This window comes from Lepisosteus platostomus (assembly GCF_059453375.1).
Source record: "Lepisosteus platostomus isolate fLepPlt1 chromosome 5 unlocalized genomic scaffold, fLepPlt1.hap1 SUPER_5_unloc_2, whole genome shotgun sequence".
Lineage (NCBI taxonomy): Eukaryota > Metazoa > Chordata > Actinopteri > Semionotiformes > Lepisosteidae > Lepisosteus > Lepisosteus platostomus.
Genome location: NW_028291472.1, coordinates 742,808 through 757,011, shown reverse-complemented (window position 1 = coordinate 757,011; position 14,204 = coordinate 742,808). Strand labels below are relative to the sequence as shown.

Below are 14,204 nucleotides of genomic sequence, written 5' to 3'. Positions count from 1 at the left end.
CTGTTTCTCGTACAACCATATCAGAACAGAAGCCCATGTCACCCATCTCTGATTCAAGATCGAGTTGCATCTTCAACATTTTGTTTTTGTTTCTGATCATAATTTTCTTTAGTTATGATCGATATTGAACTTTTTCTAAGTAAAACAAAACTAATCAAACATGCAGGCAGATTTTTGAAAAGTATTTGGAGTTGACAGTGCGCTCCTTCGAAATAGTCGTCAGAAAATGTGAGAAAAAGAAAGTTACGTAAACTCTCACACACAGCATTAAAGATTGGAATCTGATCATAAAAAACTAGCTGTTTCCCCATCAGTAATCAAACCCCGGTTTCCCGCGTGACAGGCAGGGACACAAACAACTTTACTAACTAGGAACGCTCGCTAGCTATTAGGAGGCATTTACTCTTAAATATGTTACTGTTTTGGGTTTCGACTTTAATTTTCCCGATACCAGTTTTTTACAAAAGTAAAGGCACACGGCACATGTGTGGCACATCACATCCGAGTTTAGTGACAACTACCTCAGAGATTGTAAGCTGGGTAGTTTCAGATCACTTTTTTTTAAAGGTTCAAGCAAACCCGAATACCTTTGTGTAATCGTTTTTCATAAAGTGTAATTGTATTATAGCATGTGCCCTTGATGGTTTTCTTGATACGTTATATGTGCTCTTGTTTGTATTGTATGTAGTTTTGTTGTTCAAATAAAACGTAAAAGACACAACTTTCCGGATGCGGCTGCTGTAAAAATAAAATGACATCAAGGGTGCTGTACGCAGAGGTCTGAAACCTGCTCCACAGAAGATCTTTATCCAGAGGTGTTAAAGAAGTCAAGATCTCGCCATGAGAGGGGAAGCATCTCAGAAAAAGCAGGTGCAGTCGGTTCCACGGTCATAACGCCACTAAGTAGGGCGACAAGAGCAAAACCCACCCGGCTTCCTCCGGGCAAGTAATGAGACAAAGAGAAAACGCACAGCGGGTAGCGTGGCCGAGCGGTTTAAGGCGCTGGATTAAGGCTCCAGTCTCTTCGGGGGCGTGGGTTCGAATCCCACCGCTGCCAGGTGCTTCTGTCGAGACCCCTTTTCAGCTGGCTTCAGACGAAAGGGAGGGAACTGTTTTTTGAGCAGTCTCTCGAGAAACTAAGCAAAGTGTTTAAAGATACTTTCTCAGCTTGACATCAAGGCACAAAACAAAAATGGGCTGGGGCGAGCTCCATTTACCACTCTTTCAGCTAACCGCCGAACTCCTGAACTGATTACACTGCAGAGCCACAGACGCCTCGCTTTTCTCCATTCTCTGGGTCAGGGTGAAAAAAAACTTGCTGGTATTAGCTGGCCTGCTGGGAGCACCTCTTCTTCACTGATAAGCAAGATTTGTGTTTCATCTTTCTCAAGCTGTATAGATTTCTTTCAAAACAAGTTGTTCCAGAAAGGAAACGAACACTTGCATTCACCTGAATTAAAAGGCATGGGATTTGCCCGTAAGGATAAATTCTGTACAGTAAGACAGGAAGAAAGGCACCGCTGGGAATCGGACCCAGGATCTCCTGTTTACTAGACAGGCGCTTTAGCCAACTAAGCCACGGCGCCGGCAAGGTGCTGTCCTTTGACAGCCACTTGGACACGTCTCAACTGCTCTGAGACATCTGCGTTCGGTGTGCACCGAGCCTGCTCGCCTTGCAAGTTGCCTCATTTACATGCGATAGCTCCACCACTAAGAGAAAGGATGAGAAATGGCTTTTACCTGGCACTTTTCATGTCAGAGGATCTCAATCTGCTTTCCGTGTACAAGAGGATGTCCAACTCATGTAGCTAAAGACGTAGACGACAGTGCTCCACTGAAATCTTGATCTCACAACCCTCGGCATGACTCCGCTGTGTTCTGCTTTAGACAAAGGGGGGAAAAGACTTCTTTCATCACACGTTTTGCACTGTTTACGGTGTTTGCAGTGCTCTTTCTTAAATGAAAACCAGGAATCGGCACCATATAAGGTGAGGCTAGATAATATTGGATCAAGTAGCCTCGCCATTCCATGCGTGACGTGAGCAAAGTGTAATTCCTGTCTTTATAGTGTGCTTGTTAGAGACTTAGCTGGCACCCAGAGCGCTTTAAATCCGGGATCAGCAGCCCAAGACAATAGAGCTTCCTTCGTCTATGTTTTTTGCGTGAAGGGGGAAACCATGCGTGTGCTGCAAACGATCTTAGTATCGAAGTGCCGTCCCACATAACCGATCCGAACAATCTGCTTTACAGAGGAGCACTGCCGGAGCTTATCGTTGCTAAACTGAAGACCAGGCTGACCTCTTCTGTGACTCTTGAACACTGAGTCTCAAGGTTGTGAATTCAAGCTCCACACTGGCGGGAAATTCCATAGGTAATGATCACAAATTCTTGCATGCTAATCAAAAGAAATATTAAGAAACTTTTCCCAATACCAGTTTTTTACAAAAGTAAAGGCACACGGCACATGTGTGCCACATCACGTCCGAGTTTAGTGACAACTACCTCAGAGATTGTAAGATGGGTAGTTTCAGATCAGATCACTTTTTGTATCAAAGGTTCAAGCAAACCCGAATACTTTTGCAAGAGACATTTCAGAATCCCGGTCAAATCCAGTACGATTGCTGGATCCTTTGAATTCAACTGAACTATAGCACAGATCTGCAGCCCACCATTAGAATACTGTGGGTGTGCTGTATAAGCCATACTGCCCAAAATAGTTCTAAAACAGGAGAAGCATCCTCGTTTAGGAATGTGGTATAAAGTGAAATGGTCTGGGAAGAGTCCTACGTTTGAACAGTTCAAAATAGACGTCAAGGGGTATTTACGGACTCTTTCGAAATGTAAGAACAAGCTGTGCGGACCTTATCTTTATTTACCTTGTGTAATCGTTTTTCATTAAGTGTAATTGTATTATAGCATGTGCCCCTGACGATTTTCTTGATACGTTATATGTGCTCTTGTTTGTATTGTATGTAGTTTTGTTGTTCAAATAAAACGTAAAAGACACAACTTTCCGGATGCGGCTGCTGTAAAAATAAAATGACATCAAGGGTGCTGTACGCAGAGGTCTGAAACCTGCTCCACAGAAGATCTTTATCCAGAGGTGTTAAAGAAGTCGAGATCTCGCCATGAGAGGGGAAGCATCTCAGAAAAAGCAGGTGCAGTCGGTTCCACGGTCATAACGCCACTAAGTCGGGCGACAACAGCAAAACCCACCGGCTTCCTCCGGGCAAGTAATGAGACAAAGAGACAGCACGCAGCAGGTAGCGTGGCCGAGCGGTCTAAGGTGCTGGATTAAGGCTCCAGTCTCTTCAGGGGCGTGGGTTTGAATCCCACCGCTGCCAGGTGCTTCTGTCGAGACCCACTTTCAGCTGGCTTCAGACGAAAGGGAGGGAACTGCTTTTTGGCAGTCTCTCGAGAAACTAAGCAAAGTGTTTAAAGATACTTTCTCAGCTTGACATCAAGGCACAAAACAAAAACCTTCTTGCGTCCTCTCAACCCAAAGGCGCTTTGCCACTTTTTTCGTTATGCAGGGAACGACGTCTGCCCAGATCACTTTTGTGTCAATGCAAATCGTAGTGTGCCCTCCGTTTTAATGTTGGCTGTGCTGGCGTGCTGCTTCTGTCTGTGAAACTTGAATGTTCTGCTTCTTCACACCAAATCGTCGGCGGGGGTTGAGCTTGTTAAATCTTTGTGCATAGCGCTCCTTTGGAAGTACTTTGTCCAAGTTCAAAAGCGATCGTGGGATTTACTTCATGCGTGCAAAAAGCATGCCTCGCACGACACCTCTACATACCCGACCACCACTGCATCACACAGCTGCCAGCGCACCTCACCGTGCCACATAGCTGCAAGCGCACCTCACCGTGCCAGGCCACCACTGCATCATACAGCTGCCAGGGCACCTCACCGTGCCAGGCCACCACTGCATCATACAGCTGCCAGGGCACCTCACTGTGTCAGGCCACCACTGCGTCACACATATTTCAGCGCCATATATTTCATGGATATTATGGAATATAATGGATGGATATCTTAGTTATCTTTTTAGTTCACAGGTTTGCATGCATAATTTAATTTTGAAAGCCACTGAGACATCAGGTACTACTGTTGTATTTATGAAAAAGAAACAAAACAAAAAACATACTAACAACTGTGCCATCCTACTCCTTAGTTAATACATTTTATTATTCATCAACAGTTAACATTGTTAGCAAAATATTTTGAATTATATTTAACCCTATTTTTTCTTTAGTTTTGTATTTAACTTATTATATGATAGTCAGACTTAATGTATATTTGAACAATGAAAATATATTTTTACAAGATTTTACATTAAGCACTTAAAATTAATATGGTTAATAATAGTAAACTGTAACATGCTGTAACAAGATCGGTTAAACTGCTGTCATGGAAACTATAACTATAACTATCAAGGAAGCCACAAGAGAGAGTTCTCACCTGAGTAAGGTCTTTATTTCAATATTGCAATATTGGGAGCCCTGCTGCCACTTCGCCAAGTGCAACCAGAGACTCAATTTGTTACAAGCAGTACAGGGTTTTTATAAGACGTTGCGCTGTAAAAAAGTTCAGCACTTGGTCCCTTCTAAAACTTCCCCTTTCTCTAAGAGAAAACAGATTACATCATAGAGCGAGAGAAGAAAAACTAGATTTGTTATTCAAAGCTTATCAGTTACTTTCAGCTAATTCTAATGACCCAGACAGCATATATTATTTTGGTACATTGTCTTCTAAACTAACCTAAACAGTGTACTTTGTTGACGAACTGTTTTCTAAAATTCTGCACGTACTGTAGCATAGCAGTTATATCCTTGAAATATTATCTAAAAGCACCAATAATTTTTTTTGTAAAGCTCTCTACATTTTTAAGAATCAATTAACTCATTAGATTTCCACTACAATTCCCTCCTTTTATTCTTGAAAATAATTAAAAGTTAGATTCTTCATATGGACTCCCAGGAGGCTCCCATACTTCGGATTCTTGCGTTCTTACCAGAACATACTGATGCGCAAACATATTCATTACCATATTTCAAAGCATTGGAATAATATATTTTGTACAGCAACACAAAAACAGAAAGACAAGTATCACAGCTACTATAATCGGTGTTAGTAACTTAAAGAAAAACATTCCCCCTGGCCCAAACAGTGATTCTAACCAGGAGAGAAATGGGTGAGGCTGTAGAATGAGGCATTAAAGCACATACATAACGAGATGCATTAAATTTCTTTAACTTTACAGTATGATTTATAAATTTGTACCACAAATTACTCATATCCCCCTCATTATCAGTTTCATTCAGCCAGTTTGTATACAAAGAGGCTTCGCGTTTAGATTCTTCCTCTTTCTGGGTGGTGACAGGCTTCCACATAAAAAGGAAAAAAGGCTGTGCACATCAGTCCCAAGCATGTGATCCCCATCTATCCCTGTGGAGACATCACTCCTGCTCTTTGCTCAGTTCGTTTGTGACCTTTTTACAGTGGGAAGCATGAATTCAGGGCACCTGGCACGGCCCCCTCCACCTGAGCGAACACCACCTCTTTTTCCTGTCTTTCACCAGAATCCAGTCTCCTTATTCACGCATTAGTTCTTACAGCACAGGTAAATCCCTGTGGGCTGGAGCCCAGCATTTTTCTTAGGGTTTTTTTTACAAGATTGGTCAACAGCTGGGTAATAACTCTTAGAAAAATCTACACATTGTTCCACTGCCTCAGCTGTGCCGTTTTGCAGAACAATTCTAGCTGAAGTTGTAAAATTTCTCTTTGGTCCGTTCCTGCAAAACATCTTATTATAAACAAACAAACCATAATAATAATGTGCATCTATGGGAATCACTCCCAAGGGTAACCCCCCTTAAAACTATATTGTTCTACCCATCAGGTTCTGCCACAAGATAAGAGAACCTTTCCCATGAAATCATTTTTTGACCTTCATGATCCCTTCGGGGCGTACAATTAGCACAAAAGCAGCAGCTTTAGTCCACATGTTTTTCAAGCAGGATATTAACAGTATGATCATAACGAATAATACCAGACACACAAATATGTATTGAACCAGAGACCCTCTCCAGGTTCCTAGCACAGACTGTAGCCATGCACCAATGCCCCAAATATCTGGATTATAATTGTGATATATATTTTTCTTCATCATAGATATGCTTTGCTAAGTCATTAATTTGCTAACAATTGTCTAGAATACAAGTACTGTTTAGTCTTTGCTCACCTAAACAGCTGTCTATCACCCTAATAGAGAATGGCCTAAAACTGTGATTATAGCGAGGAGCATACAGTTATTTCCATTCTAATATATCTGAGTTACACTCAGACTAAAAGCAGGGCTATTTACCCATGCCAATTAACCTAAATAATCACCTCTACCAAAGGGGATTACTCCCATGAGCATCTTTTATAGCAATACAATCCCAACAGGAGCTCTGATTATTATTTGTGGCTGACTGATAAAGTATTGATTCCATATCCCCATTTATAATAATAATAATAATAATTGCTTACACTTATATAGCGCTTTTCTGGACACACCACTCAAAGCGCTTTACAGGTAATGGGTACTCCCCTCCACCACCACCAATGTGCAGCATCCACCTGGATGATGCGACGGCAGCCATAGTGCGCCAGAACGCTCACCACACATCAGCTGTCAGTGGGGAGGAGAGCAGAGCAATGTAGCCAATTCGTAGAGAGGGATTATTAGGAGGCCATGATTGGTAAGGGCCAATTTGGAAATTTGGCCAGGACACCGGGGTTACACCCCTACTCTTTTCGAGAAGCGCCCTGGGATTTTTAATGACCACAGAGAGTCAGGACCTCGGTTTTACGTCTCATCCGAAGGACGGCGCCTGTTTACAGTATAGTGTCCCCATCACTATACTGGGGCATTAGGACCCACATGGACCGCAGGGTGAGCGCCCCCTGCTGGCCCCACTAACACCTCTTCCAGCAGCAACCTTAGTTTTTCCCAGGAGGTCTCCCATCCAGGTACTGACCAGGCTCACACCTGCTTAGCTTCAGTGGGTTACCAGTTGTGAGTTGCAGGGTGATATGGCTGCTATTTATTTATTAAAGTAAAACTCCTTACACTTAACAGGTACACTGTCACCCCCCCTCAGGAAGCTCAACAAACACAGAAACAGTGACAATATAATAATGTTCACTCAGTCTCTGGTGCAGTGGTTCGGTGTCAGCGCAATGCGTAGATCCAGCGATCTCATCCTGTCACTCAGATGGCAGAGTCGGTAGTCAGTTGCACTTGATATGGTCCTTCCCAGCAGGGTTGCAACATCTGGCAGGGTATATCTTCCTCACCCACACCCACTCGCCAGGTATCAGGTCGTGTCTTCCCTCTACTGGAGGTCTCCAAGTGTCCAGCACCTGTTCACCAGCCCCGTGCACCACTTCAATTAACAACCTACAATACTACAATAGAGAATTAGCAAATTCAACAATCCATTAGCCAAATTCATCCCTCTAGGAAGTTTCGTTGATTGGCCTGTGATGATATCAAACAGGCTCTATTACACAGTTCTGTTTGATCCAGCCCGCATCCCATGGCGTTCCTTCAGTCTGATGTCTAGTCGATCTTTTAGAGTTCTGTTCCTTCATTCCACTGTTCCAGCAGACTGAGGGTGATCTCAGTCCATCTCACCCCGAATAATGCAGCCACAGCCTGTCCCTTGATCATAATATAAGCGGTAGGGCAGTGCCCACCGAGGGCTTATCTCCATCATCAAGTGTTTGGTAGACACAGAGGCAGTGACAGCAACCCACTGGGAAAACAGATTATAAGAGCCAAGGTTTCCCTTTACAATTGTAAATTGTAAACATTTGCTACTGCATGAAAGGTTTCTCAGGAGCAGGCCTTTTGAGCTGTAGCACCTGCACCTGAACTGTTGTTGAGTTCCTTTGATAAGCATCACATTGAGATACAGTACCACATAAGTGGCTATTGCTTCAAACATGGTCCCCACCCAGGTTTGGGTAACCGGCACACCATTTGACTCACACCCAGGTGTCCGACAGAGTGCATTTGTCGAGCTACAAAGGGCATTAGGCTGTGAGGGCATGCAGGGCGTTCAGTGTGCTGGCAGCACCACACTCTTTTCTTACCATGTCCTTTTCTCTGCTTTAGAGGCCTCAGCCTGAATATCCTGTAGCTGTCCCCTTTTCACCAACAGAGGTTTCACAGGGGTCTCAGACTCCTGTTCTACCAGGACTGCTCACCTGACAGCTACATCTGCAAAGTTGTTCCCTCGAGTAACTGGAAACATTTCTTTATTATGTGATTTACACTTTACCACAGCTACTTCAGTCAGTAGCTGCAAAGCTTCTAACAGTTCAGAGACAAACCCAGCATTCTTAACTGGAGTCCCTGCCATGTTGGGGAAATCCCTATTCCTTCACTGCCATCCAAAATTGTGGTATACACCAAATGTATATATACAGTCTATATAAATTGCTACAATTTTCCATTTAGCATATTTACAAGTTTCAATTAAATCTTTTCATAGTCTGCTAGTTCTACACCAGATTATTCACAGTTTATACAGCTAGGCAGGTAGCCTGCACAACACATAAACACGGCCCCTTGGCCACCGCATCAAGGGGTCCTGAATAATAATAAACCCACCAGACGATGCCTATCTCCATGCTCCTGCACCAGCACAACGGCTCACAACCCATTTCTTTCACTTACAGACAGATTACATACAGATGATCCGTCTGAGGGAATCCAGTCCAGGGCCAGTGCCTGCAAAAAAGCTTGTCTCAAAACATCAAAAACGGTTTCTGCTGCAGGGGTCAAGGCAATTTTGTCTTTAGACTGCACTACCCCCCTTAAACCAATACGTCACTAGACAAGCTCGTTCTGAGAAGGCATTCACCCTGGCTTTATCATGTAGTTGGTTTTATACTCCTTTTTTTTTCAAGATCCAGTACTTGGAGTAGCCCGGCCTTATGGATTCCCTCATTAGAGGGGTAGAGGGGTAAAACAATCACAATATCACATAACTCTATTGAGTTATGTTTACATAAATGCTATTTCATGCAGTAATTCCTTATAAAATGCTACAGTCTGGGCCTAAAATAGGTCTGGGGAGTCCCCCACCCACATCAGTAGTTGAAACTGTACATCTTTACCCAAGCAGACTCTGACAGCTTATATTTGCTTTAAACACAACCCTTGCACTCCTTCTCCTGTAGCCTCCTGTTACCTGTTAGAAAACTTTCTATCACATTTTTATGCTGTTTTAGTCTAAAAACAGAACAGCTGTGCTCCTGTATCCCCCAGTTACTGCACACTGTAAGATTATTTCACTTTTATTTCAATGCTGAGATAAATTTAGGAAGGCTACAGAGGGGCTTACTAGATTAAAACTGTTAGTTCACGCACGGCTCTCGTTTCAGCTTCTGACATGTTCTTTAATTGTGAAATCAAGCCTCTTTCTTACAATTTCTCCAAAAAACACCTTTTTTTAGTAACTACACACCAGCTTATTAGTAGTTTTGTCTTTGGGGTTTTATATCTCGGTATAACATTAAAGTCGCACAATAATTTCGACAAACTGGCGGCTCCCTTTTCTCCTCCTTGGGAGTCTTTTTACCTCCCATTTGGAGCACTCGCACTTCTGCATGCATGCTTCGCGAGTTATTAAATCAAATCTGTCTCCGCTGTCCGTAATATCAGGAAAGCATAGTTGTACATTCTTGGCAACACCAGGTTTTAACCCACTCAAGTAAATTTGTTTTATTACTGTGGAAGTATCTTCATTCACTTCCTTCTCATCGGCTAACCCCAAGTATACTATCCATAAAGCTATAAACCTTTCTGTAAAATCTGAAACATCCTCACTTCCTTCTGCTGACATGCTGTTACTTTTCTCTAATCAGTTTTCGGTGGGTAATGCTCTTTCAAAAATCTCCACACTAATTCCCACCCTTCTCCTAGATTCTCTCTTAAGGCGTTCTATTTCTTCTTTTGCTGTTTCTTTTTCTGCATATATAACTTCGTTTCGTTCAGCCATTGCTTTTAGCTTTTCCATCAGAGATTTTTGCGTCTCATCTATGATATTCTGTTGAATTCTCAAATATTCCTCTAAATATTGTTTATTTTTATCCAAATGTTCATACACTTTTCTACATTCCTGTTCAGCCTAAATTCCGTCTGACATATTTCTTTTAAGTTTCACTTTGGATTAATCAAACTTTTTTTTTTCTTCACACCAAACCATTTTCACGTCTCCCACGCGCCCTGCGGAATCCCCAAGTCGAGACAAACTGACGAACTATCACAATTTGGGAACACGGACCAGGTTCCAAATCCTGGCTTTAAACACACAGTTGAATCGAGTTACCATTTCGGCTCTTCTGCGAGTACAGTTCTAGTTACTACCTTCAGCCGTACTGCAGTCGTGTACCAGGATGCAACACCTGGATTGTTTCGCAAGGGCAGGGCGAGACGCTATTCCTTCAGCAATCCCTTTTTTTCTACCCCACCTTCACAAAACAGGATTCTAAAACACATAAACCATTAACTCATTTTTCTGTTGTACTCGCTTCAGCTTCAGGAAAACCCTGAACCCACCACAGCAACATGGAGAGGACAAGGGACTTTTTAGAAAAGAGGAGTCCTTACCTCTTTTTAGAAGCGGCCGCCTAACTTTTCCTCTCCATGTCCGTGTGGTTTAATTTAGATGGATACTTCTTCATCATTTGGGTTACATATCCGCCAATCTGCCTCCTCCTTTTTAGAGGACGTTGTAAACCTTTAGGAACAATATGATCTAGCAACAAGGTTATGTCACTGTAATTAGGCTTAAGACAATCAAGAACAAGGCGCTTGCCTTTCTTCTAAATTCTTTACGATCATCAGGCAATTAAGGAAAAGACTTAACTAATGCAAATAATTCACTAGGAGACCAATGTCAATGTACTGTACATATGTGGGAGTTCCTTCTGGACCTGGAAAAATGCACATTGGTATTTCACAAACAAGTGGCTCCGGACCGCTTTCTAATTTCGGTGGAGACTTTTTCTTTTTAGTACGCATGGCCATGACTTTAGCTGCAGCTTGCTGTTCTTTAGTTTCAAGACTAGTCTTTTTTTTTAAGCTTCCCATTATTTCTGTGATTCCTCTTTCCATTAAATAAGTTTTCCAATTCATTTTCTTTCATTTCTTCTCCTTCTCTTCTAAGTTTCCCCTTCTTCAGGAAACTTCTTTTTCCTAATTCAACTTTCCTCTGTCCATTCTGATTCACTTCATAGTTCCTTCATAGTTATGGGCCCCTAATTATCATATATAAATTATGTGCAAGTTCCCTTACACCTATTACCCTAGCTTTACAGTTCATGAACATAATTTTTTTCCCTAACCCAGGCTATAATTGTTTCTCCGAATTTGTCGTACGTGTACTTTTGCTGGACTGCTCGGTCCCATTTTCGTCTTTGAATTTTAATTTCCCATTTTTACCGATCGGTGCCTTACTTAGAACCTTATCACATTAACTACTCCGCAGAGCAAAAACCACACGTCTGTGTTAAGATAAGTTCTTTATATGAGTCCCAGACTCATCAAACCCGCGTGAGAACACCCCTGTGGCTCGCTTCTCAAACTATTTATTTTTAAGGATCACTTACTGGCGTCAGACAGCTGCCAATTCTCCAGACGCGTCTCTGGAAGGATAAACAGTTTATCCTCCGAGGTTCGTCCAATTTTGCTAAAATTGTCCGGGTCCGGATGGAGTTTCAGCAGCCGTTCGCGTTTAGGTTTGTGATCCCGTACGAGCCCCCAAACTGTCATGGAAATATAACTGTCAAGGAAGCCACAAGAGAGAGTTCTCACCTGAGTAAGGTCTTTATTTCAATATTGCAATATTGGGAGCCCTGCTGCCACTTCGCCAAGTGCATCAGAGACTCAATTTGTTACAAGCAGTACAGGGTTTTTATAAGACGTTGCGCTGTAAAAAAGTTCAGCACTTGGTCCCTTCTAAAACTTCCCCTTTCTCTAAGAGAAAACAGATTACATCATAGAGCGAGAGAAGAAAAACTAGATTTGTTATTCAAAGCTTATCAGTTACTTTCAGCTAATTCTAATGACCCAGACAGCATATATTGTTTTGGTACATTGTCTTCTAAACTAACCTAAACAGTGTACTTTGTTGACGAACTGTTTTCTAAAATTCTGCATGCACTGTAGCACAGCAGTTACATCCTTGAAATATATTATCTAAAAGCACCAATATATTTTTTCAAAGCTCTCTACATTTTTAAGAATCAATTTACTTATTAGATTTCCACTTCACCGGCATCATGCAAGCAAACTACATAAATATGAGAAAACACGCAAGAGAGTTGTCACTCAGAGTGTCGAAGGGTCGATGTATACTGGGGCTCAGTTGAAATGCAACGTCAGGCCTTTTCCGAATTATGTCACACGAAGAGAGCACAGCCCTTTCCGCCCTGCCGCGTGTGTCTCGGTAACTCGATGTGATCGTATAGTGGTCAGTACTTTGCGTTGTGGCCGCAACAACCCCGGTTCGAATCCGGGTCACGGCAGAATAGGGGTGTCTGCTTTTACTACTCGCACGAATGAAGGCAAAAAAAAGCCAATCGATGTGAACGAACGGTGCTTTACAGAGGATTACTGCCTGACTGGATCGTTGATGAACGACAGAGGCCACTCCGACCTCTTCTCGGTTTTCTTCAATTACTTACAAAGGATCTTCTTCACATTCGCCCATGCAGGGGAAGCCAGTTACACCAAAGCAAACGCAGGAAAGTGCATTTCAAGCAGAGACCAGGAGGGACTTGTTTACACCGAGAGTGGGCGGAGAATGGAACAATGCGCCCAGCCCTGTTGCTGCAGCCGATTCTTGATGAGCTCTTGGGCTCACTAAGAGGCCCCCGCTGGATGCTAATCTTTCTGTTGTTCTTGCAGGTCCTGCGCTGCTTTTGAGCCGACAGAGCTCGCCCTGGTCTGTCGGCACAGCCCAATTGCAAATGATCGGCTCCGTGTACAGAAGGAACGTGCGTTTGGTACAAGAGTGAACTAAGGCACCGGAAATACATTGGGAACAAATGACCGGTTGCTCAAGACCTCTGTGAAGTACAGGAGCGTGCAAAACGAGGCTGTTTCCGCCCGGTCTCGAACCGGGGACCTTTCGCGTGTTAGGCGAACGTGATAGCCGCTACACTACGGAAACCTGCAGGGACTGCTGCTGGTGTCTCGCTTGCGTTTTGGGCTGAGAAAGGGACGCGTCACTTTAGGAAGGGGGCGCTGGAGAGAGGAACAAAGGGCGCGATGAAACAAAATGCCGAAACCCGGGATCGAACCATTGACCTTTAGATCTTTAGTCTAACGCTCTCCCAACTGAGCTATTTCGGCGGTGCGCAAAGCCCACAGCCACCTGCTCCAGCCTTCCTGTGTTGTGGCATGAGCGCACCAAGAGTAGCGGGAGAGTGTTGCAGGAACGTCACTCAGAAGGAAAGCCACCCAGCTGCGCCCTCTGAGCTCTGTCCAGCGCATCTTCCTCGCATGGACTCCTGCCTGCGACGGGCAGGAAACAATTAGCAAGAACAGAACGACACCCCATGGGTGTCTCATGACCGCACCTTAGGTTGTGACACGTGCAGGTGTGAGGGGTTGCCGGGCTACTTTGGAGCAGAGCTTGGGCGGAGGGGGGGCGGGAAAGCAGACAAAGAGGTGACACCTCAAGTTCTGCACGATCACAGCTCTCCGCCGCCCCAGGCTTCCGCTCGATAAGCTACTGGACACACCCGCCCCTCCTCACACAGACCGTGGAAAAGCCCCCGAGTGGGAGGGCTCTCTCTTCCTCCCAGGAGCTCTTGGACACGACGCACAGACAGGGCGCGGGGAGCCGCCGCCTGCAAACACGGCTCCAGGCAGGACTCCACTCCGCAGGAGCTGCAGAGCAGAGGAGATGAGGGCAGCTTAGCTCCTGTGCAGAGACCTGAGCTGTTGTTGCTGCGGACGCTGTCTTTTCTGCACTCGGGGTAGGAGTGAATGTTGAGCACATTGAAGCGCTGCGACATGCACTGTACAGATCCCGCCACTACTGGGCCCGATTTCCCCGGATCGAAACCGGGCGGAAACAGGCCCATTTCATTTGTTGCCACCCACACTGTTTGGGGGTTCGCCTAGCGCTGTGATC

The 14,204-nt window shown here is 44.0% G+C and overlaps 5 non-coding genes across 5 annotated transcripts; 2 read left to right on the top strand and 3 right to left on the bottom strand.

Annotated features, from left to right (window-relative positions):
• The first annotated feature begins 975 nt into the window (after positions 1-975).
• On the top strand, positions 976-1,057 carry trnal-aag (transfer RNA leucine (anticodon AAG)). Its single transcript has one exon. It is a non-coding gene; the product is annotated as a tRNA-Leu (tRNA).
• A 455-nt stretch (positions 1,058-1,512) lies between these two features.
• On the bottom strand, positions 1,513-1,586 carry trnat-agu (transfer RNA threonine (anticodon AGU)). The gene has a single exon. It is a non-coding gene; the product is annotated as a tRNA-Thr (tRNA).
• A 1,676-nt stretch (positions 1,587-3,262) lies between these two features.
• On the top strand, positions 3,263-3,344 carry trnal-aag (transfer RNA leucine (anticodon AAG)). The gene has a single exon. It is a non-coding gene; the product is annotated as a tRNA-Leu (tRNA).
• Positions 3,345-13,162: 9,818 nt separating this feature from the next.
• trnav-aac (transfer RNA valine (anticodon AAC)) lies at positions 13,163-13,235 on the bottom strand. Its single transcript has one exon. It is a non-coding gene; the product is annotated as a tRNA-Val (tRNA).
• Positions 13,236-13,344: 109 nt separating this feature from the next.
• On the bottom strand, positions 13,345-13,417 carry trnaf-aaa (transfer RNA phenylalanine (anticodon AAA)). Its single transcript has one exon. It is a non-coding gene; the product is annotated as a tRNA-Phe (tRNA).
• Positions 13,418-14,204: the final 787 nt, after the last annotated feature.